The sequence below is a fragment of the Zalophus californianus genome, chromosome 14, assembly GCF_009762305.2.
Source record: "Zalophus californianus isolate mZalCal1 chromosome 14, mZalCal1.pri.v2, whole genome shotgun sequence".
NCBI lineage: Eukaryota > Metazoa > Chordata > Mammalia > Carnivora > Otariidae > Zalophus > Zalophus californianus.
This window is the reverse complement of record NC_045608.1, coordinates 4,418,186-4,441,641: the sequence shown is the minus strand read 5'-3', so window position 1 is coordinate 4,441,641 and position 23,456 is coordinate 4,418,186. Positions and strand designations below refer to the sequence as shown.

General features: G+C 49.1%; 1 long non-coding RNA gene across 2 annotated transcripts in view; it reads left to right on the top strand.

The window, feature by feature from the left end:
• The window catches only part of LOC113912275, a 75,489-nt gene that overhangs the window by 31,816 nt on the left and 20,217 nt on the right, over positions 1-23,456 (top strand). Inside the window, exon 4 of one of the 2 annotated variants that reach the window (XR_003516779.1) lies at positions 43-1,281. The exons of the other annotated variant lie outside the window; for it this stretch is intronic. This is a non-coding gene — a long non-coding RNA (uncharacterized LOC113912275). Of the gene's footprint in view, positions 1-42; positions 1,282-23,456 lie in introns of those variants that run through there. 2 annotated transcript variants of the gene reach the window in all.

Here is a 23,456-nt window from a genome sequence, read left to right as displayed (position 1 = left end):
ATCCAACCTTCACCCTTGGGTCTCCCTCCCTCTCCGTCCCAGGCCCAGAGTCTCATCAAAAGGTGGAAGACAGGTTTGAAGAGACAAATTCACACTCAAGTCTGACAGACCTCGGATGCTTCTAATTAACTGTCTAAAAGGCATAAAACAATGTTGGAGGACACTTCCAGACACTAACGAACGTTTGAACAGCAGCCGTGGGCAGGGATGTCACAAGACAGATGGAGGAGGTGGCTGCCATCGGAACATCGCCGTGGGCCCAGTGACAGTCAGATGCGTGTGCAGAGACCCGTCCTGCCCCCAGGTCTGGGTGGGAGGAGAGAGGGATGCCGAGCTGAAAGATCTTGGGGCTCCAAAGCCAGCAACCAACTGAAAAGTTGATCACTCTTCCTGGACTCATGTGTTCCCCCTTTTCGTAGAGCCTTCTGGTGCTCGGACTCCTGGATGGGGTCTGACTGTAATTCCACGAGCCGCCTTTAGAGCTTTCCTGTTAAAGTGTTTGCCTGAAGGGTGGGGGGAAGGATCAATCAGAGAATTTGAGGGGCACTTGGTTGGCTAAATTGGCAGAGCGTGAAGCTTTTAATCTCAGGGTTGTGAGTTCAAGCCCCACAATGGGTGTAGAGCCTACTTAAAAAAAAAAAAAGAATTTGATTGGAGGCTCTAGGTTCTAGTTGAAAAACCAGGTGGAGGAATTCTTTCGTCTTAGGTTCTGGAGCTCAGGGTACTTTTGGCCTTATTATGACAATGTTTGATTTCACAAATGAGTCCAGCGTACTACCAATAAATGCTACGCTTTGTTTACCCTCATTCTGGCTAGATTCTGTTCTTCTCAAGGTAATGGTCCCATTCTGGATCAGAGTCAGACTGTAGTCAGTTCTGCAAAAATCCAGTCTGTCCACTTAGAAATAAGCAAATTGGGGCACCTGGCTGGCTCAGTTGGTGGAGTGTGCAACTCTGGATCTTGGGGTTGTGAGTTCAAGCCCCACATTGGGTGTAGAGATGACTTAAAAATAAAATCTTTTAAAAAGACAGAAAGAAAGAATGAAAGAAAGGAGGAAAGAAGGCCATTAAAATCCAAAGTACCCAGTGAATTATGGTTGAATTTTACCAAATATTTCAACAGTTGGTCAATGTTAACTGAAACTGAAAGAATTCAAGTTTCTCAAAGCTAAATACAATTTATTTCAGTAAGAAGCATAATTAAAGTCCGAGGGAAAAAATTTATGTTTTACTGAAAAAGAAAAAGAAAGTGAATAGGGGCAGGTGGATGGCTTAGTCAGTTAAGCGTCTGCCTTCAGCTCAGGGCATGATCTCGGGGTCCTGGGATCGAGTCCTGCCTCGTCCTATCGCTCTTTCAAATAAATAAATAAAATCTTAAAAAAAAAAAATAAAAGAGAAAGAAAGTGAATAAAGAATGATCTCTCTTACCTAAAAAATCCTGCTGAATTTTCTCCTCATGAGGCCAGAGGGAGGGTGGAGGGGGACAGGGAGAAGGGGCACCTCACGGGACAATAGCTGAATTCACTTTGCTATCTAGAGGGTTCGCTCATGTTTTGTTTTCTGATCAACTTGAAAGATGAGGATACACTTGCTTTTGAGTTTGAAACTTTTTATAGTTTATTCAGGTACGTCCAAGTGACTATATGAAAACATACAGTATTCTGAAAAGAGGGGCACGAGTGTGCGTTTGATTGACCGCACCGTGGCGGGTAAAGCGCCCAGGCTGTGAAGACACAGGTCGTCCGGGCAGGGGTGAGGGGAGAAGAGGCTGGTTCTAACAGAGCCGGCTTTGGATCAGAGCCAGTGCTCAGGCACCCTTGTCGGCAGCACACCATGCCGCACGTATAGGAAGTCCCACCCGCCTGCGAGCCCCAGGCCGTGTGATGTGGGAGACTGGCCTTGCAGTGTCCCATGGGGTGTCTCAACGTCATCTATGAAGTTACACTACCAGTCACAGTTGTATGTGTGACAGAATCCAGCCCCTGTGGGGTAGGCGCTCCAGCCTGACATCGGCCCTCTGGTGTAAGCTGCCTATTTCTCACCACTTGAGAGAACCTTCTGTTTCATTCTTTTACACCGCACATCATCATGTTTTCCTCCTTCGTACACCTTGCGTTATCATTTTCTTCTCCCCAGTGCAAGCAAACACCCATTGGGATGTGGTTACGACAGGTGCAGGTCTGATGACAATGTCTCGTTAACAATGGGGGCCAGCCGAAAAACCGGCACTGAATCGAACAACAACTGTATGCCCCCAGGTGTGCAGTAGCCACAGGGAGAGAAGCTCAACCAATGTCTCAAATGACACCGTAAGGCTCAAGAGTGGTCTTGACTGCTAGAACTTTCTGCCGTGATGGTAATGATCTGGATCCCTGCTATTCAACATGGCGGCCACTGGTTGAGGAAGCTTTAGCTGGAGGGGACTTCACTCATAACCCTCTGGCCTGCCCCCGCACCCAACTGGTTTTGGGGTGGTCTGGTATCTTGCTCTCCGTTTGTGGTGATGTCCGGTTACCATCATGAAGCAGCACGAAAGGCCTGGGTCCAGATGCCCGGACCCTTTAAGTGGTGCTGGGAGTGACGGAGAGGGGTCCCTGCCCATGTGCAGTCTGGGCCGAGGGCTGGGATGCAGATAGGTGTGGCACGTGTAACCTCTTGGGTGCTGCCCGCCAAGAACCTCACGTGCTGACATGGTCCCCCAGTCGCCGAGGGTAACTATTCTGTAACATGCCGAGCCGGGGTATTCCTACCCCTCCTTAAAGCAGACAAAACCAGGCAGAGTGAGGTTTAGGGACTCAGGTAGCTTCTGACTCACATATAACCCGGGAAGTCGCGTTGGAACCGGGATTCCCGTGATTACAAATGACAGCAAACCCAGCTCCTAGTGGCTTGCTTAATAAAGATAATTATAGGCTCACGGAACTACAGAGCCGAGGCACCAAAAGAGCTGAAGACTTAGGTCCATGCAAACACCTGCACCTGGATGTTTATCGGAGCTTTGTGCACAATTGCCAAAACTTGGAAGCAACCAGGTAAGTGGATGGGTAAACAGACTGTGGCCCATGCAGACAATGGACTGTTATTCTGGGATGCAAAGAAATGAGCTAGCGAGCCAGGAAAAGACCGAGGAATCTTACATGCTTATGACAGAGTGAGAGAAGCCAATCTGAAAAGGCTACAGGTTATATGATTGCTGCTCTGATGATTCCAACTCTATGACATTCAGGAAAAGGCATGACTCTGGACACAGTGAAAGGGGCCACGGTTGCCATGGCTTGGTGGCGAGGGATGAGCAGCAGAGCACAGGAGGTTTGGGGGGCAGTGAAACTAGCCTGTGTGACATTATAATGGTAGACACATGTCATTATCCATTTGCCAAAACTCATAGAACGTACAAGAGTGAGCCTTGTTGGGTGACCGTCGGTGCCTCACTGTAGGTTCGTCGATTATAGCAAGTGTCCCACTCTGGTGGGGGTATTGGTGATGGGCTATGTATGTGTGGGGGCAGGGGGGACATGGGAAAGCTCTGTACTTGCTGCTCAATTTTGTGGTGAACCTAAAACCTCTCTAAAAAGTAAAGTCTATGAGGGGCGCCCCGGGAGGCTCAGTCGGTTAAGCTTTCGACTCTTGATTTTGGCTCAGGTATGATCTCAGGGTCATGGGATCGAGTCCCATATCAGGCTCTGTGCTCAGTGGGGAGTCTGCTTGAAATTCTTTTTCCCTTTCCCTCTGCCCATCTCCCTCTTTCTAAAATAAATCTTTTAAAAAAAATGAAGTCTATGAAAACAATAAAAGTGAGATATAACTTGATCCAGGGTCTAAGACGTTTCCATCAGGACCGACTTTTTGACCATCTTTTGGCTCTGCCCCCTGTGTCAGCTTCATCTCCGCAGACTTTCTTCACGTACCAAAAGCTGGAAGCCCCCGGCTTACCTCCCCGTAGCCCTAAATACCACCTACGATTCCTAAAAGTTTTTAACCTCCTGCCCGTAACTCCCTGCCCCAGGGGGTCTGGTGGACATCTCCACCCACGTGGATAGAGTGCTCTGATGGGCAGGGTGCCCATGCCCCCTCCTGCACTTGGGGAGCAGGGCCAGCCCCACCCACACTGCATGGAAGAGGGGAGGGCTGGGATTAGAAGCGGTTGGAACCAGCTCAAGTACCCAGCACGCGTGCGTGCCTGCGCCGTGGTTTGTGAACAGATACGCTTTCGTGTAGAACAGTTTCACAGCTGGTACCTGCCTCCAGGCTGGACGCATTTGGCTCCAGGTGCTCAGGAACTGTTTGCTTATTGTGAATGAGCCCAAACAGAGATTCTACGGAGTTTCCTAGGGAGATCACAGCGGCGAGCTTTATTATGTGAATCTGGACAGAGGCCTCGGAAGGAGAAGCTGTCCATTATGCTGTCCATTTGAAAGTCGTGCTTATAATTAAAAATGTGGCCTAGCGACCATTTAACCAGTCAGTGACTGGCTTGCAATTTCTGAAGGCATTTTCTCAAAATGGGATCTTGGGAAGAAAGGAAAATGTAGGCTTTAGCAGAGGGTCTCTTGCCAAGGTCCCTCCTGCCATCATTTTGACTTCACAAGGGCCTGGGTATTTTAACGAACCCTGTGGCAGGGAGCTAGCCAGCTCTATGGTGTAGGGACGTGTCCTGCTCAGATGGCTGGGAAAATAATTAGAAGGACAATAAATACAAATGTAATTCAAATGAGGCTATTAAGAGTTGAAGCTTGACATTTCACTGTTTAGCATTATTAGTTATATGTGTAACAAGCCATTGCACTAAAAACAAAATGATGATAGATGAGCTAGTATAAATTAAAACATCCCATTTACCCTGTGTGGAGTTCACAGCTCCCCTCTCTTGCTAATCAGTCTGCTAAGCGTAATAGCCATTCTTGGCTGGTGGTGTTTCATCACGTTTGGAGCGTGGTTACCAGCAAGTATTAGCAATACATGGCGTGACTCTCCAACACAGAAATAACAGAGACGAGGCCATCTGTATGTGGATGACTTAAACGGCAGCTGGGCTGGTCCTGGGTAGGGGAGCTCAGAGCGCAGCATTCAGGGTCCAGATGAGTTCAGATGGATTCTGGCTGCTTCCCCTGTACCCTTGTCTGTCCAGACGATTTTGGGATGAGATGCCTTGTATTCGGCACGAACAAGAACAAATATGTTCTTTGGAGTTAATTCATCTATCTGATATGTTTACAATAGAATCATATCATGTTATATTGGAATGAAGTAAGTGAGATCCTCTGTGTTTTATCTTTGTTCATCCACCCACACGGCAACCACAGTAACAAGAGTTTGGGATGCGAACCACCCAGAGACACGTGAAATCAAAGTCATCTTGTCCTTCGCTTGGGGAATGTCGTCAGGGATAACGCTGTGACTCAGGTCAAAACACCTGACCAACAGAGTGGTCTAGGGAGGAATTCAAGGTCAAAAGATTTGGGGATGTTCTGGGAGATTTGATTTCTCTTTTCTTCCTTTAGTTCAAACCTGGAGCTCGTAGATTAGCATGGGCTGGAGAATTCTAAGTACCCAGGGGAACACTCTGCCCAAAGGTGACAGCGATGCTTTTGAAACTTTAGACCAGGGGCACAATGGGTTTCCCTACTCTGGATTGCTAGGGGGTTCCTGGAGCATTGGAGAACGCTCCATCAGAGGGAGGGGGTCACGAGCTGCTGCAATCGCTGGCTGCCAAAGGAGGTGGGGCCCTCTGAGCACGCTCACACCTGCTTCTGAGGGCCGATCACCTGCAGGCATGCAGAGTTTCAGCTTTTCCTGTGGTGGCCGAAAAGTGAGCCCTGCTTGAGTGGGAGGAGGTTCCAGTCCCAAGGAAACGGGATGAAGTTCGGCAGTTCCAGTCCCGAGGAAACGCGTGCGGTGCAGAAGGAGCAGGAATGCGACATCTCAGGGACTTCACTTGACTCTTCTGCCCCGTTTCATTTAGTGTCATTTGCTGGTAATGGTAGCTTTCTCAGAGGGCACTTTTGGGATACAAACAGAAAAGGCCCCCGGCCCCTCCCCTCGGAGGGCGCCGGGAGGGATGCTGTTTAAAACGCCAGGTTTCGGGCCATGTAGATCCGTCAGCCGCGGCCCACCCGGGAAACATGCACGCCTCTCAGTCCTCCGGTTATTTCAGCAGCTGAAGCGTATCTTGCCTTCGGTTTGTGCTAGCAGTCAATCGGAAGGTGTTAGCTCTCTGTACCCAGAGAAGGCCCAACGCTGAGCGTGCTCTCCGGAAAAGGCAGCTAGGGCTTGGATTGTGCAGCACTTTGCCAATGGACTCACACCACTGATGGCCTGGATCTCCTGGATGTGTCTGCAGGGGTCCACGGGGGCCGTCCTTCCTCACGCTCGGCCTCCCACTTGTCTCTTCCCACCTGCGCCCTTGTGTTAAGGGTGTGTGTGTGTGTGTGTGTGCAGATTGCTCGGACATGACATGCTGTTGCTACCTCAGGGCCTTTGCTCTTGCTCTTCCCATGTCTCAAACCCTGAGATCTCAACTCAGATATCATGCCCTTGGAAAAGCTTTCCTGCACTGAGTTATTCTTCTTCTGAATTACTCTCTTCTCCTTCACATCTTTGTGTCTACATGATCTCTGAGCCGGCCTCGTAGACCAGCTCATGCTGAGGTCCAACAACTTTAAAATGTCAGTGATTGTAAATGACATAGGTTTATTTCTTCCTCAGACCACGGGGGCCCTCTCGGGCGGGCTGGGTGACTTCTGACCACCATAGTTGCCCAGGGGACGAGGCTCAGGGAGCACCTGCCGATTTGAGTGTCGCTGGGCCTCAAAGGGTCTTGTAAGGCAATGAGAGGCTGTTGCCTGCAAGGGAGACACATCGCCGCTGTTCACAGGGTCGTGGGAGAGCTAGCCACTGGGCCCACCCAGCCACGGGGGCCGTCATGTGCCGGCGAGGCGGGGGGCTGGAGGTGTGTGGGGAGGGGCACTCAGGACTCAGGTCACGCTCACTGCCTACGAGTTACCTCCTCCCACTCAAGCAGAAGGAACAGGGGCCACCCTTGTCTGGGTGTCACCCCTGTTCACCAGTGCCTAGCACAAAGCTAGCATGCTCCTTGTTTGGTGCTGAGTGCGTGTCCGTGGGACGTGAGTCTGCCCGAGGCGCCTGCTCCCGTGGGACCCGCAGTGGTGACTGGGGGTCTTCGGGTCTTGCCTCATCACAGGGGTGCTGACCTGGAGTTTCTAGGACTGCCGAACTTCAGACATTATGCTTCTTTAATTAAGCAACACCTAATAGACTACATGACTGGATTCTCTCTTCAAAGAGCATGGTCTCCGGACTCTGACCCCCTTCTTTGGGGCAGGTCAGTCTGCCTAGATCAGAGAGAGGACACGGTTTTGCTCTGGGGCTCAACAGAGTTTTTAAAGGCACTAGCTCCCAGGGCTGTGAGCTTGACTCTTCTCAGCTGAAGTAGAAATGCACCCTTTGTTGAGATACTGGCTTGGTTTGTTTGCCAGTGTGCTCTCCACCCGCCCTGTGGTGGTGAGTGGTGGGGAGAGAGAGGCATGCTCCTAATGGCAAAGGTCCGGCCCCCCAGTGGCCGCCGAATGGCCCACAGCTCCTCATTAGTGCAGAGTGGATGGCGCCGGGCCAGCTCAGCCAGGAGAAGGGACGTCAGCTTTCATTCTGGGGCTCATTAGTGTGGCCTTCGTCCTCCGGAGTCTGGCACCAACTCCCGTGCAGACTTTGTCACTACCTGGCATCTCTGTCATGTCCGAAAATGCGCTACTGAGGCCATCTCCGGAAACCCTCTCTCTAGCTCTGTCAGTGTGTTTCAGAACGCCGAGTGAGCTCATTTTCCCCTCTCCTGGAGCCCAGAAAAACAGCTCCTTGAGTGATGAAGGCGGAGGCCAGTTCTTACCCCAAACCACTTTGGTTTTGGGGACAAAAGGGAAGCACGCCACTTTGATCACCATGTGTCATCGCCTCATATATGAATTTCACTCATAATTACTCAGTTGGAACAAATGAATTTTTCCTCATCAAATGATTGCCGGTGAGGATATGGGCGCATTTGCACATAAAATATTTCAGGAGAGCTGGAACGGAGCCAATCAGCAAAGGAGAGTCGCAGACACATAGTTCATTCTAACTGCGTGGTTAGACTGAATTACTTTAGAATAATTATCCTTGGCCAGTGGTTTGCCACTAGGGTCATTGTGTCCCCAAGAGGACATTGGGCGAAGTGTGGATACATTGTTGGTTGTCATGCTGGGATGTTACTGGCGTCTAGTGGGTAGAATCCCGGAAAGCTGCTGAGTGAACATCCTACAGAGCCCAGGACAGCCCCCGCCTCCTGCCTTACCAAAAATAATTATCTAGTCTATCCTATCAGTAGTGCCCAGGTTGAGAAACCCTGTCCTCTAAAAATGAGTTTGAGGCTTTTGTAATTAACACAATGAACCCAGTAGGAGATGTGACCGAATTATTGGATTTTCATTAATTGGAGACAGAGTGTTTCATTTCTTCTGAAGGAGAGCTCATCACTTAGGACTATTTACACACTTTGGGTTTACAAGAGCCAGCAAATCCCTTCCATTGAATTTCTGCCCAGATGAGAAGTGTTGGAGAGACCCCAGGTTAATTGAACATTATAAGAATTCTGATTTGATTTTTTACTTGAATGGCATTCAGAATGCCATTCCACTTGTGGGCGAATAGTAACTCCCTCACTAAATCCTCAAGCTTCCTGGAGTTTAGGTCCGTCTTTGTAACCCCAGTGTCCTTGCACTCAGGAGACGTGCAGGACATGTCCTTTCTTTGAACTATTGTTTTTGCGTAGTTCACTTGGGGTCTTTGTCCTGAATCTATGTGTATATGTGCATGTGTGTGTTCATGCATGTGCACGTGTATGGATGTTTGTGTATGTCCACATAGGCACACACACATCTTTAGTCTTGTGTTTAATCTCTTTCTTTGCTCTAGTGACATTTGAAGAATCACCAGTGGTCACGGGGATTTCTGCCATGCTAGGAGCTCTGGCTTTCTTGGACAAAGCTGGCTATGTCTGGCCCTTGTGATACCCCCAGGAAGGGTCATTTTTACGCTCCTTATCGGCACCGAGTCGGTTATAACCAGACCTGCCTTCACAACATGAACATTTCACTGCTTGCTTTGCTGGGGGACATTAAACCGTTCTTCTCTCCGCTGTGATGATTCTTCCCATGTAGTTATCTTAGGTGGATTCCTCTACATTTTGAGAGTAACGAATATTTATTGAGCACTAATTTTCTCACAGCACGGTGGGGGATTTGGCAACGAACTCGATCTAGTCCTTGCTTTCTGTAGGTTGAACCCACAGGCCCTGAGACCTCCGTATATCCAGCCTTCACACCCCGGAGAGGAAGTAGATTCCAGGACAGGGCCCAGGTGCTACAGTCTTCCTCGGTGCTGGCGCTGGCTACTCCGTGGGTGCATAATAAATGCTCCAGGAGAAGGTTCTTGAACCAGCAGCATGGATGTCAGTTAAATGCAGGGACCAAACCTCATACTTGACCACTTGAGATGTCAGTATGCTGGCTTTACCATTGTCTCCTCCTGGAAACTGGAAATCTCTGCCTCGGTTAAGGGACAGTGGGGATTCACTTGCCTGCCAAGAGCCTGAAGTCCAAATAAGGACGTGTAGGAAGATGATGGCGGACCCTGGGGCCCAAGACAGGGACAGGGATGTGGCCAGTGGTGGGCTCCCAAGCGGGGGCTGGAAATTTGAGCTGACAGTAACACCAAGGGATAACACAGGGAAGTGAGTTTCCTCTGATGCTTACAGCTGAGCCATATGGCCGTTCACTCCTCATTCATTCGTTCATTCTTCACTCATTTATTCTCGATATATTTATGGAGTGCCCATTCTGTGCCAGCCACTAGTAGGGGACAGCAACCAGCAGGATAGAGAAAATCTCTGCCCTCCCACCCCCGGAATGTTCCACCTGGGAAGGCACATGATAAACACAATAAGTAAGTAACATATCTGGGATGTTAGATGGTAACTTCTCTGCAGAGGAAATAAAGCAGGGGTGGGGGAGGTGAGGGAGAAGGAGTAGCACCCAGGTGAGGGGATTTTAGGCAAAACCATCAAGGAAGACCTCCCTTAGAAGGATTCATTGGAGTGAAGAGCTCCTTATCAGGTATGTGATTTGCAAAATCTTCCTCCCATTCTGTGGCCTGCAGTAGTAGGCTTTTATATGTTTCCTGGGTAGAACAGACTGCGGGTTACCGATGGTGCCGTGTGAGTTGCTATGGACAGGAACAGTCAAAGATGGCCAAGCTGCAGCCTGGAAGGGTGGAGGGGTTATTAACCGGGCTGGGGAAGTTCACATGAAGGGCACAGGGTGGCTGGAGCGGGACTCCCGTCTCGGGCATTTTGAGTCTGAGATGCCTGTTAGGCATGCGGTGGAGAAGTAGAACATGGGATTGGATACAGGGTTTTGGGGACTCATGAGCCAGGTCTGGGCTGCAGGGATGAATTCCATGGCTCTTGGACCTTTGAGCTCTATCTCTTTGTCCCACGGCAGTGAATACCCCCACGCGGTTGCAGGGGGTGTCTGAGCACACTTCGGACCTGGTTCTCCGCAGCCAGCCCACGTGCGACCCTTTGCATTGCAGCCACCAAGAAAGCCTGTGCCATCTCGTTACCAGAGTTTCCCGAATGGAAAGCACAGCACCAGCCTCTGCGCGTGAAGGTGTTGCTCCAGGGAAGCCAGGGTGAGGCAGGAGTGGGGGCGCATTGCTCCTGATGGCGGATGCAGCGGCTCTTTGGTCCTCCTCTGCCCGAGCGCCTGCGAGTGGCTGGGGTTTCGCTTGCCCTCCGAGGCCTCGGTGGAGAAGCTAGCCAACCAGCAGAGCCCGGCTGAGCTCTGGCCTCCTTCACAGCTGTTCTCATGTGCACAAGCCAACCGGCCCTCTAGTGATGGAGGCTCCGTGGCTAATGAGGCTCTTCCTGACGCAGGGGCAGGGCAACCTTGTACCTGATGCAGGGGCGGGGCAACCTTGTCCCGGACGCAGGGGCGGGGCAACCTTGCTCCACGTTGCAGAGGGCCTGCTTCACGTGGAAGCAGAGACTTTGGAAAAGTTGAGCGCTCCATGTCAGGGTCCTCCTCTTTGCTTCCTTTGTTGTACGTGCTGCCCTGTCCGGGAGGGGGCCATGAATCAGTGATGGGAGAGTTATGATCGGGTTCTGAGTCCTCAGAGCGGGGTGGGGACCCCGGGTCCTCTAAGCCTTGCTGTTCATGGGTCTGTTCACCCACCATCCCTGATGTTTGACTTCTGGGCACGTGGTAGGATCGCGTTGCGGGCCCCCTGTGGTCAGATGGGACAAGCGGCCGCTCTGCCGTGACACTGTAGCGGACGGGTCGTGCATCACTCCCGGGTCAGGGTTTTCCTTGGCCACTGGAGAACCGCCAGAGCCCCTTCTCCCTTTGGACCAAACCAAGTGTTATGGCTCTGTGCACGAGAAGGAGCACACACACTTACTCATTGTAGATGCATTGCATTATCTTTGCCGGATTAATAAAGAAACTTAACACTGCTGACCTGAAGCAGGGGTGTGGGGGATCTGGGGTACAGCAGTGGGAGACGGAGTCTTCACTGTATTACCGCTGTAGGCCTTTTGAAATTTTAATCGTGTGGGAATGTGTTATTTATTCAAAATATCATTAAATTAAACAGATCATAATGCAGATTCCCCAGTTCCTGGCTCAAACCCAAAAACATCCACCCCAGGGACAAGGAGGAGAAAACTCTTACAGACTGACACCCATTCATTGCAAACACTGTCAGGGTCTATCACATTCTTATTTAAGTCAGTAAGCACGGATTTCACATTCCACGTTAGTAGATTCAGAAATAGCTATGCTTCCAAGGGATGTATAAATTATTATGCACGATAAGAGCTTTCATTCTGGACATTAATGGGGAAATCAGAGAGAGGGACAACTCTTAAAGGCGGCATTTAGAGAATCTGTGTAAGATTATTTCTGCGCCTCCCTTTCCTGGAAGGGTTTTGGGATGTTGCCAAAGACAGAGACAGAAAAAAAATATGCAACTGGGTCAACTGTCTTAGCTCTACCCAGGCTTGTCACGGTGATTTCTACAAAATCTAGTGAGCCTGGAAGTTAGCATGGGCTCTTAGTGTGAGAAATGGCTGTGGGTTTGGCAGCCAAGGAAACTGAAGCACCTGCACATTTGCTCATTATCAAGAGTTATTGTTTTTGGCTCTGGAGGAGTGTTAGCTAAGCAAAAATATGGTCACCCAAACCAATCCGCAAGGTAGATTGTGCTTTAATGGAGTAAAGGAGAGGAAAAACAGAAAGAACCCCAAATAATTTTCCTGTGGTTGTAATATAAGGGTAGGGCTCGGTGTAACCGTTCCGAGAGGAATTAAGAGTCAGGGGATTGTGGGGAGCATTTCTGATGAGGTATGTTGTTGAGATTCAAACAGCTGAGCACCATCCATGAAAAAATGAGAATTGGGATGACAGCGTTCTATTTTTAAACACTCTGTTTCCTGTTTACCCACAGCTACACACTGCAGTATGACAAACACCCATGCACCTATCATTCTGTTTGTCAAATCTCAATATTTTGCCAAGTATCCTGTACTTTCTTTAACACTCCAGGTTCAAAACTGTCGTGTTTAAGACATAACAGAAGCAATCAAAGCCTGAAGGTACTAATTCCAGGATTGCATTCTGGTCCCTCCCTCCCCGGAGGGAGCTCTTCTCCTGAATTTGGTCATTCTGAAATATATTAGAGGTATTCTAATACATTGTGTATATATATATATATATATATATATATATATATACACACATTCTGGAAATGCTGTATTTGTAAATGGAAAGTTATCATCCCCACTCAGTGGTTTGCTGGAGATATACTATGTCATATATAATAGATATGATGGCATATGATATATGGTAGTATGATATGATGTGGTAGTCTTGTACTGTTATACTGGGAACGTCCATTTGCAATTAGCTTTCTCTTTCAAATTTATGTTTTACGTGTGTGTGTGTGTGCACTCTAGAGATTAGCTTTTTACAGAATTTTATACAGGTGTGCATTATGAAATCTTATTTCCAGGCCTTATTTTTTAAAAAAAGATTTATCTAGAGAGAAAGAGAGCATGCACGGGGAGGGGGAGGAGCAGAGAAAGAGAGAGAATCTCAAGCAGCTCCCCACGGAGCAGAGAGCCAGGTGCGGGGCTCGATCCAGGACCCTGAGATCCTGACCTGAGCCGTAATCAAGAGGCGGACGCTTACCTGGCAGAGCCTCCTGGGGATCGCAGCCTTCTCTCACTCACTGTAGTGACTTCGAGGCTTATCCACAGGGTTCTTCTTCTTGCTGATGATGCTCCCTACGGGGACGTACCAAAACTTGTTTTTTTAATCACCCGTTGATCAACATTTGAGTTGTTTCTAGTTTTCGGTTTTAAAAATAAAGCTACTGAACATCCATGCACAAGCCTTTGTGAGCATGTGGGAGGTTTTTTTTGTTTTTTTTGTTTTGTTTTCTTTTTTGCTCTTAGGTAAATAGCTAGAAGAGGGAAGGATGGTTGTATGCTGTATATGTGCTTAACATTAGAAACATGCTAACCTGTTTTCCAGAAGGCACTGTGCCTTCTGCTATTCCGTTTTCTGTCTGAGAACAGCCCCCCCCCCCCCCCGCTTCATCTCTGCCCGCACTCAGTATGGTCAGTTTGTCTGTTTACTTTAAATGTAGCCACTCTGATGGGTCTGCCACGTTCTCTTGTTTTGATACTAATTCACATTTCTCTATTGTCTAATGATTTCAAGCATCTTTTCCTGTGCTCACTGATGATTCACGTTTCCTCTTCTATAAAGTGTCTTTTCAAATTCTTTGTCCATTTTCATGTTGGGTTGTTTGTTTTGTTGTGAAATCACAGGAACTCTTTATAGGGAGTCTTTATCTGGTGTATGTGTTGTGAATAAGCATGTGGTTTGCCTTTTTGTTTTCTTAATGGTGTTTTTCAAGGATCCAAAGTTTTACATTTTGATGAAGTCTGATACATCATATTCTGTGATTCCTACTTTTAGTGTTTCATCTAAGAAACATTTACCATAGTCAAGTTGGCTAAAAATTTGTCATATATTTTCTCACAGAAATTTTATAATTTTATAAGATTATATTTAGTGATATGATACAGTGTGTGTTATTTTTTTATGTATGGTATGAGATAAGGATGGTGTTCACTTTTAAATACAGATATCCAGTTGACCCATTACCATTTCTTGAAAAAGCTCTTCTTTCCACATTAACTTGTCTTGTCACAGCTGTCAAACATCAAGACATATCTGCAAACATATCTGTTTTATAACTTTAGAGTAAATCTGGAAATCAGGTATGTTAAGTCCTCCAGCTTTGTTTTAAAAAAAAATACTTTGGTTATTCTAGGTTGTTTGATTTTCCACACAAACTGTAGGACCAACATGTCAATTTCTACCCAGGTCTGCTGTTGTTTTCATGTGGGCTACATTGAGTTTAGATCCATATGATGAGAATTAACATTGTAATCATTCTGAGGTTTTCCACCTATGAACATGGTATACCTTTTTACTTCGGTAAATTTTACTTAGTTTCTCTCCGCAATGTTTTGTTGTGTCTAAATCATGAAAGTTTCTGTTAGATTTATCCCTAAGTATTTGTATTTTATATTTTGGATCCACCATAACTTTTCTAAGATTTCATTTTCCAATTGACTGCTGTTCGTAAATCCAACTCTTTTTTTTTTTTTTCCAACTGAGTATTTTAAAATTTTATATCCATAGCCTGGCAAAAATCTTGCAAAAAAAAAAAAAAGTTTAGTAACTGTTTTGTAGGTTCCCTGAGATTTTCTATCACCTGTAAGTAGGAACAATCGTCTTCTTACCTCCAGACCTATTTTCCTTATTTGATGTTATGCTTTCTATTCTATTCTATTCCAATTTTGTTTTTTGCAGGGCTCTGAGATCTCCAGAACATTTTTGAATAAAGGTAGTGAGAGTGGATGTCCTTGCCTTGTTTCAGATCTGAGGGGGAAACAACAATGAACTCTTTCATCATTGCCCTGGATGTTTACCCAGGTTTCGCATAACTGTCCTTTACCACTGTGGGGGTCTCACCCTGTTCCTGTTTTCTTAGAGCTTTTATTACAGATGGCACCTGGAGTAGGGCCACTCCCAGGAAACCGACGGAAAGTCTGCCGTGGGATCAAGCTGACTTGCCCACCCCCCGCCACTGTCCCCCGAACCATCTCTAGCTCTGGAAAATTTTCACTCTTGGCTGATAAAGCGAATCATTCTAAGCGATGATTGATGATAAGATCCTGCTTTCTCTCCAAGCGGTAGGAGAACTCACAGAGAGAGGTAGTAAATTAGCTCAGTCAGCTGCCCAGGCGGTAGGAGACCTAATGGGACAGAACACAGTCTAATCTCAGAGGGGCCATGCATCCACACTGTGATTTCATGGCCATATCCCTGTTTCCCTGTGCCTCTCACGTGTGAGCTTCTTTCATGTGTGCACTTCGCATTAGCCCTGTATAGCTAGCATCATTTCTTCTTGGGTCTGGACAGAGTATGAGAAGGCTGTCCTTGTCGCCCAAATCAAGCTGGCTGTGGCCTTTTTCGTTTGTTTGTTTTTGTGGCCTGCCAAGTTTTAAAGAAACAGGGTTCCAGAGCACTGGAAAACTCACCCAGTGAGGACGCCCGCTCGCTATGATTCCTGACTTCTGTGGGGATCATTTTGGCTCCTGAGGGCATGGCCATAGTCCCATGTTTGTGAAACACGGTGCTCGGCATAGGGCTTCGGATGCCATCTGTCCAACAGTCTTAAAATATAATTGTCCCTTAGATGATGGAACGCGATGGGTGGGGGGGGTGAGAGAAACTAGGAAAGCACAGAGACGGGCAGTCTGGAGAACGCATTCCTATTTAAATAAAAGAGGGACAGGGACCGGCTCCAGCTGATCACCTTCGAGTAGGAAGGGGAGTCAAGGACAGCTAGAGCCTCCAAATTTTTCAAACCCACGCCCAAATCAACTGGCTATTTTTTTAAATTTATTTATTTTAAAAACTGGTTCAAACATACAAACAAACAACACCCACATTTGCAAGCTCTGTGGATGGTTATGCGTCAGTGATGTTCTGACCAATGTCTGTAGCCTTAGGCAGTCGTCCTCAGCCTGGAGGATCCTGCCACCAGGGGACAGTCCGCGAGGTCTACAGACCGCTCTGTACCCTGCCCGAGGGCAGGGGCTCTTGCCGTTGGCACCTGGTGGGCAGAGGCCAGGCCTTGGACACGCTCTGCCCCTTCACAGCAGGGAAGCGTCTGGCCCCACGTGTCCGTAGGACTGAGGTGGAGACAGCCTGCTTCAGGGATGCCGAGGCCACGAGATACTGTGGCCACTCTGATGAAGGTGCCTACGATGGCCTTGTAAGTGTTGATTTCGGTTTTTAACCAACCCCGAGTCCCCTGCTTCGGCGGGAAGGCCCCAGTCTCTTTTTAGTCCTCCCTACAAATGACTCTGAAGATGATCGAAAGTTTCTGGGTGGCAGGCAGTCAGCAAGGCGATCCCCATACATGACCACAGACCCTCACCCGTGGGGCCCGAAGACAGCGCGCTGGGCTTTTCCATGGAAAAGCCGTAACCCGAGATAAGTAGTAAGTGACGAGAGTTAGTTACTGAGAGATTACCAGGGCTGGTGATGCCTCTGTTGCTACCTGTTCTGTCGGGGGTGAGGTGGGGGGAAGGAGAGATGAAGCAGAGAGAGAAGATGCTCTTGCCTCCGCGGACAGGACGAGCCACACGGGTCAGCGCCTTCTCAGGAAGCTCCAGCAGGAAGGCGGGAGAGGGTGGGAGACGGCACCTCCCCGATGGTCGGGACGCTTCGAACCAGCTCGCCGTGTTTAATTAAGCACGATCTCTGTCTGTAGCACATGAATGTATACAAACCCAAACAGAGACGTCTGCTGGGGAAACAACAGCTTTTACTTAACACGTAGCAGGTGCGTCTCCAGCAAGAACTGCTGGGGCTTGGTCATTCTGTGACGGGCTGTTCTGGACGGCCGCTCCCGGCAGGGGGTGGCAGGCTAGGAGCAGAGACACCTGCCAGGGTCTGCTGCAGTTGCCACGGAGTCATCTGGTCCTGTCGCCACTCCGGCTGTGGTCTGTGTCTGAGCAGGAGAAGTTGACGAGTTGATTTGCTGGAGGAGAAGTGGAAGGAGCGGCGGGGAGTACCGTAGTTCAGAGACTTGTATCTGGATTCAGGAAAATCTACATTCAGATCTCTGCTTTGCCCCCTACAGGCTGTGAGCAACAGGCAGGTTTCCCTGAGCCTCAGTATGCCCATCTGGTTATGGGGGTGGCACTGCTCGGCTCAGAGAGCACAGCAGAATGCCTGGTGCTTAGTGAACAGGATCACTTTTAGAGGGAACTGTGTTGTTGATCGTGGAGCTCTGAGTCACGCACCTGCCTCACTGCATGTGCTGTGCATTTCGGGTTCAAATGGGCGTGCTGTGTTTGACCATCCAACATATTACGTCTTGTGCATTCATTTTCAAGACTGGAGGTTAGGAATTTTACCGGATGTTGAGATTTCTGACTTGAGATATTTGGAGATCGGGCAACTCTGAGCCAATGGCCTTGTAGCAGGTCGAGGCACAAGATAGTTGTCTGAGCTAATGGCCCTTGTGTGGTATGTGCTCTTGGAAGGATGGCTTTCTCTCCAAATGGCCCCGAGCATGCAGATGTCTCCATAAGCAACGCCTGACTTCCTGCGAGTGACATCAATTTCGGCCCTCGTTCTGGAACTGAAAAGGCCAGTGCTTCCGTTTGGCTCGGAGCTTTCTAAATCTGTCCTTTGTTTAAATTCCTTCTGGACAGTTTTGTTTGGTGTTTGGCGGTGATGTTTGTCACACAGGCAGAGCTTAAGAGGAGGCTTTTGATCTCAGGTAAAGCCGTACGGGCGGCCAGGTGATAATTGCACTCTGCATTATTACAGGGATTTGTCATGCCCAAGCACTTTGTTATACATCCTCTGATGTGATTCTCACCCGTGAGGCGCCCAGGGAAGAAAGGAAGATCCTTTTCCTCGAGCATTTGACAAAGCTGATAACGGGATCGTTGTTCAGACATTTTGTTCACTTCCCATCCGGGACACTCCTTTCCCTCTCAGCCCTTTTTCAGAAGGTGTTCTGGGGCCCAGTAAAGCTGGGGGACCCCTGAAGGAATGAGCTGTACCCACCTCCTCTTGCTGCTGTAACCAATTAACCACGGACAGACAGTGGCTTAAAACAAAGCGAATGTATTATCTTACAGCTCTGTGTATCTGAGGTCCCTCGTGGGTCCCCCGGGGCTAAAACGAAGGTGCGCACAGGGCTGTGTTCCCCCCAGGGGCTCCAGGGCGGAATCCATTCTCTTGCCTTTCCCAGCTCCCAGAGGCTGCCTGCATCCCTTGGCTGGGGACCACCTCCATCTCTGAGCCGGCCACACACCAGTCTGACTCTGGCATGCCTGTCCCCCTCTATCACTTAGAAGGACCCTTGTGATTACACTGGGCAACATATTACCAGGTTCTGAGGATCGGGGTGCAGGCATCCTGGGGGAAGTTATTCTGTTTATCACAAGAAATTAAACAGCTTCATTACTGGTGAACTACTCAGAGCCTTTAATATGCAAAAGGCATGTGCTAATCCACAAAGGGAAGGGTGGTTAGTGTCCCCACGGCCACGGGTCTCACACACTGTCCACCTTACGATGCTTTCTTGTGTCCCATCATGCTTGGAGGGCACCGCACTTTCTCCAGTCTGCACAGCCCATCGGGACCGGTCCCCTGCCTCTTACTTCAGTGTTAGATTGAAACAGCCTCCTTGTCCCCTGCTGAGTGACCAAAGGCACTGGCTTTCTGCCCTTCTGTTGTGAGCACCCCTGCTCGGCTTGGGTCTGACTTAGGCCATTGCGCTAGCGGTTCTAGGAGAGCCTGCTCCCAAAGGCGTTTTCCTAGTAAGCCTGCTTCTCATTCAGGTCTCAGCTCAGCTGTCATGTTCCCAGAGAGGCTACCGTGGATCCTTCCCGAGTGCCCCTCACCCTGCGAGGGGCTTGTTGGGAGAGGAACTCAAGGGGCCATGGAGCCAATATTCTGAGCTGATTTATATCAACCCGTTGAGTAGTCTGAGTTACAGCTTGGTCACTCCAAACCCCTGCCTGAGCAAGGGAAATCTTTCGTGGACACTTGAGATGCTTTGTGTCTGTGCTTTCACCTAGCAGTTCATTTGGGATCAATGTGAAGCCGACTTTTTAATGATTTCATATGTGTTTATTTATTTGTTCTTCAAGTGGGGGAATGAGTACCATCTACAGACCCAAGTCAGCCAATGAGTAGGTTTAGGTGGACTTGTATTTCCCAGGACCAGCCTCATGGGCCAGAGATTGACGAGGAAAACCTATGGTCCAAGGACTGTGGGGATGCCCGATGAGAACTGTGCTTTGCTCGTCCTTTGTTTTGTTCTGTAGCATTTTCCTTTCAAAATGAATCTTACCCACGCTGTGTGCTGTGTGTCTGGAGCTTACCTGAGGCTGTCCCTGAAAGCCCCTTACAGACAACAAAGCACAAGGTGGGGGGCTGGGGTGGGATTTTGCCTTACGAGTTCTGCGTGGTGTGCGAGGCTGGTGAATCAGTTAACAGGCACGGAGGGCCAGAGCGGGGCCTCGCGTGTGGGAATGACACACAACCACCTTGAGTGCACGTGGTGGGTCTGCTGGAGCTCAGTGTTCGGTGTGCACATGGTCCTGGTCAGCCTGCCACAGCTGGAGGGGGTGCAGCGAGAGTGGGTGACCCAATCCTCTTTCCTGGGAGGCTCTGCATTCGGAATGGGCAGCAAGCCACTCAGTCCACACTGGATGCTGAAGATGCTGTCGGCGTCGTGATCCGCCGGGGAGAGCTCTGAACGGGTAGGCAGGAGTCCAAGCCCTCATATGGCCCGGGAGACCCCCTGAGATCTCCGTCTGATGGTCCTGAGCTGTGGCAGAAGGGGTTGGAGTGGGTGGGCTCTGATCCCAGGGGCGTCCATTCTGCAGTCTTCAGGCACACACCAGAGAAGATTCTCTGTCTTCCTGCTTCAGAGCGTGGTTCTATGGAAGCTTACGGTCCACTTGAGGGGGAGCAGGATACGGGACCCCAAAATGTGCCCCTGTGCCCTGTGGATTATCCTTGACCTGAAGGCAATTAAGACCGAGCAGACTCAAGAACAACTTTTACTTCCCTCTTGACTACCCACGTGAATTTAGATCGAGAGCTATTCCCAGAGATAGCTTTTTCTTTGAAAGACTGATCTGTGTGGCAGACACCTAATCACCTGACCCCTGCGCCCCTCCTCGTCCTGGGAGTCAGCCTCCTCCCCTTTGAAGCCCCAGGCCCTCCCCCATTCCTCCGCCCAGGATGGCACAGAAGCCCCAACTGCCCGACTTGCCATGAGTCTCCTATCTTTGGGGAGCTCCCATACTTATGAAATTAAATTTGTTTTCCTTCTGTTAATCTTCCTCGTGTCAATGTAATTATTAGACTGGCCGGAGAACCCAGAAGGGAAGAAGGGAAATTTTTCCCACCCTTGCAGATTAGAAGGGGGACCCACCCTGTTGCCTGAGGGGCCATTTGGGCTGGGATGAGCCTGTGCCCTGGGGCTGAGATAATCCTGGCTCTCCCACCTCCCGGCCCTGGGACCCTCGTGAGCTTGTCCACATCCTTCAAGCTAGCTTCCATTTCCTCGTCCACAAAAGTCATTCCGTAACTTGGTGCAGTGAAATCATTTTGGATTCTGAGGACATGCCAGGCACTGTTCTAGGCAGAGGAACACCACATGGAGCTTATAGCAAAGTGAGCGCAGGTGCATCTTAATCTCTTTTGCGCTGTAGCTCCTTTCGGCAGTGTGGGGTAGCCTGTAGACCCAGCTCACGTTCATGCGCTTAAATGCGTACTTAAAATATGTAGCATTGTAAAGGCAGTGAATTACGCGGAGATGTTGTTATCTAAATCCGTGAAGTAGGAAAACATGCACTTCTTTATTACTGCGTTAGTAACAAGATCAAGTGGCAGGTCCAACAGCTATTCTAATTTTGCAATAGGGCTGGGTGTAATTGGCATTTTGAAACCTCTGCTGTGACTGTAACATGATATGAAAATACCTGTAATTTCCACTGGTGATGAAGTCGCAGATACTGGTTTGTTGCCTATATTTATAATAGAATCCTTGAAGGAAATGTTAAATTTACATTAGAAGTTTGTGAACATAAAAACGCCATTTTTATTGCACCTGAGGTCATGAAATCTATCTCTGGACTCCCGAGTGCTTCAGATCAATAATCCTTACAGTGGGGAGATGCAAAATAGAAAGACCCAGAGATAAATATATGCGACGACAGGATTTGTATGTATTATAAGTCAAAATGAAGCAGGGGGGCAGGGGCGTGGGGCAAGAGGGATGCTCTGGGGAGTGGTCGTGGAGAGCCTCGCGGGCGAGTGGAGTCCAAGCAGAGAGCTAGAGGAAGTGAAGGAGTGAGTAGGTCTTCGTCTGGAAGAGACCCTTTCCCAGGACAGGGAACAGGAGGTGCAAAGGCCCTGAGACGGGGGCGTGTTTGGTGTGTTTGGGGAACTGGAAAGGTGTTTGTATTCACCGCAGAGCAAGTGGAAACAATGGGGGACGTGCTCAGACAGTTCACATGGGGGCGGGACGCAGGGTGGGCTTACCCATTGGGGGCAGTTGTGCCCCCATCAGCATGCTGCTGATGGAACCAAATATGCTGAGTACACAGGAGCTTTGAGGTTTCTGTGGGGGCCGAAACCACTGTGACAGCGTGCTGGGCGGTGTCATAAGTAAGACAGCTCGGAGCCTTTCACCGCCTCTGTCCCCTCTCTCCCTCGAATAGATGTCAATTCATAGAGCAATTTCAGGGTCATGGAAAAGTGCAGAGTCCCTGCATCCCCCCACTGCCCACCCGCAGGCATGCTCGGCTTCCCCGCTGACGCCGTCCCGCCCCACAAGCACATCTGCGGGTCTGTGAGCCCACGCGAGCGGGCCACTGTGGGCCAGCCCTCCTTTGCTTTCCGTCAGACGGAGGAGTCGCACCTTCCTGACTGATCCCTCTTTTTAAACCGAGGCGTGCTCTTCCGCCTCAGAGCAACAGGACCCACCTTCAGCTTATAGGACTGTGTTTCTCTCACCGTATCGTTTCCAAGTTTCCCTCTGTGGGTGACAGGGGATGCTGACATTTTCCATTGATGTAACAGGAAACTTTATTTAAGAATACTTTTATTTAGGGGCACCTGGGTGGCTCGGTCGGTTAAGTGTCTGCCTTCTGCTTGGGTCATGATCTCGGGGTCCTGGGATCGAGTCCTGCATTGGGCTCCCTGCTCAGCGGGAAGCCTGCTTCTCCCTCTCCCTCTGTGATCTCTCTCACTCTTGCTCTTTCTCAGATAAATAAATAAAATCGTAAAAAAAAAAAAGTTCACCTGCTCAAGTGCAGTCAGTGGTGGGCATCTGCTGGAGGTGAGAGGTCACGTCTTGGGAAGGGGCAGGTTGCTTAGCAGGGGTATTCAGAAGGTCTGAGGACCAGGGTGGTGCCTAAGGGGGGCCGCTCCCACTCTGTGCTGGGGGAGGACGTCCTTCTCTTTCAACCAGCGCGACCAGCAGTATTTCTTCCATGTGGCTCTCTGAGCCCTGGACTTGGGCCTGCCTTCCTGTGTGACCTTGGGAGAACCCCTCCCTGTCTCTGGGCCTCAGTGAGATGAGAGTGTCGACCAGATGGTTTGTTTCTTTTCACTTCTTGTTTTTATTCTCCCAACGTTCTGGATCTCCAAAATATTCAGTATATCCCGCCCCACGTGCCTCCCTCTGCAGTTTTCTTCAGGCTACACACACACATTTACAGGGTTTCCCTGTTTGCTTCCGATAGCTCATTTTATATGTTTACAAGAATGTGTTCATTCTATGCGCACTTCTTTACGACTTACACTTCCCACTAGAGGTCAGCAGAGGAGACCCGAAACATTCTATGATATTTCATAATTTCAATATATGTAATTTATTCCGCTTTCCATTTTATTTGGATGTTCAAGCTATTTCCAGGTTTTGGTTTTATTTTGTCTGTTTTTTTTTTTTAAGATTTTATTTATTTATTTGTCAGAGAGAGAGAATGAGCACAAGCAGGGGGAGCAAGAGAGGGAGAAGCAGGCTCCCCGCTGAGCAGGAAGACAAATGCAGGACTCGATCCCAGGACCCTGGGATCATGACCTGAGCTGAAGGTATATGCTTCACCGTCTGAGCCACCCAGATGCCCCTATTTTGTCTGGTTTTGGTCCTTTCAAAACAGAGATGCCACAAACCACCTGTTTCACACAGCTTCCTCTTACTGGTGCCGGAAATTTTAT